This window comes from Arachis stenosperma, chromosome 3 (assembly GCF_014773155.1).
Source record: "Arachis stenosperma cultivar V10309 chromosome 3, arast.V10309.gnm1.PFL2, whole genome shotgun sequence".
In the NCBI taxonomy this organism is placed as follows: Eukaryota; Viridiplantae; Streptophyta; class Magnoliopsida; order Fabales; family Fabaceae; genus Arachis; species Arachis stenosperma.
The window spans coordinates 133012791-133013994 of record NC_080379.1 but is presented as its reverse complement, the minus strand read 5'-3'; the positions used below and the strand labels follow the sequence as shown (position 1 = coordinate 133013994).

Below are 1204 nucleotides of genomic sequence, written 5' to 3'. Positions count from 1 at the left end.
TTTTGAAAATCATTAACTCCTTTTCAAAATTAATTTTCGAACTCTCTCTCCCATCTTCTTCTATTTATTTATTCATTTACTAACACTTCTCTTCACCTCTCTTCATCTCCAATCACTGCCTCTATCCTTACCCTTGTGTTTGGATTCTCCTTTCTTTATTCTTTTCTTCTTCTACTAATAATAAGGATCCTCTTTACTGTGACATAGAGGATTTCTCTTCTTTTCTTGTTCTCTTCTCTTTCATATGAGCAGGAACAAGGAAAAAACACTCTTGTTGAAGCTGATCCTGAACCTGAAAGGACTCTGAAGAGGAAACTAAGAGAAGCTAAATTACAACAATCCAGAGGCAACCTTTCTGAAGTTTTCGAACAAGAGAAGGAGATGGCAGCCGAACCCAACAACAATAATGCAAGGAGGATGCTTGGTGATTTTACTAAACCCACGTCCAAGTTTGATGGAAGAAGCATCTCAATTCCTGCCATTGGAGCAAATAATTTTGAGCTGAAACCTCAATTAGTTGCTCTAATGCAACAGAACTGCAAGTTTCATGGACTTCCATCTGAAGATCCTTACCAGTTTTTAACTAAGTTCTTGCAGATTTGTAAGACTGTTAAGACGAATGGAGTAGATCCTGAATTCTACAGGCTCATGCTTTTCCCTTTTGCTGTAAGAGACAGAGCTAGAACATGGTTGGACTCACAACCTAAAGATAGCCTGGACTCCTGGGATAAGCTGGTTACGGCCTTCTTGGATAAATTCTTTCCTCCTCAAAAGCTGAGCAAGCTTAGAGTAGATATTCAGACCTTCAAGCAAAAAGATGGTGAATCCCTCTATGAAGCTTGGGAAAGATATAAGCAGATGACTAAAAAATGTCCTTCTGACATGTTTTCAGAATGAACCATATTAGATATATTCTATTATGGTCTATCTGAGTTTTCCAAAATGTCATTGGACCATTCTGCAGGTGGATCCATTCACCTAAAGAAAACGCCTGCAGAAGCTCAAGAACTTATTGACATGGTTGCAAATAACTAATTCATGTACACTTCTGAGAGGAATTCTGTGAATAATGGGACTCCTCAGAGGAAGGGAGTTCTTGAAATTGATGCTTTGAATGCCATATTGGCTCAGAACAAAATGTTGACTCAGCAAGTCAACATAATTTCTCAAAGTCTGAATGGATGGCAAAATGCATCCAACAGTA

General features: G+C 38.3%; 1 non-coding gene across 1 annotated transcript; it reads right to left on the bottom strand.

Annotated features, from left to right (window-relative positions):
- Positions 1-780: 780 nt before the first annotated feature.
- LOC130972505 (small nucleolar RNA R71) lies at positions 781-884 on the bottom strand. The gene has a single exon (XR_009083668.1). It is a non-coding gene; the product is annotated as a small nucleolar RNA R71 (small nucleolar RNA).
- Positions 885-1204: the final 320 nt, after the last annotated feature.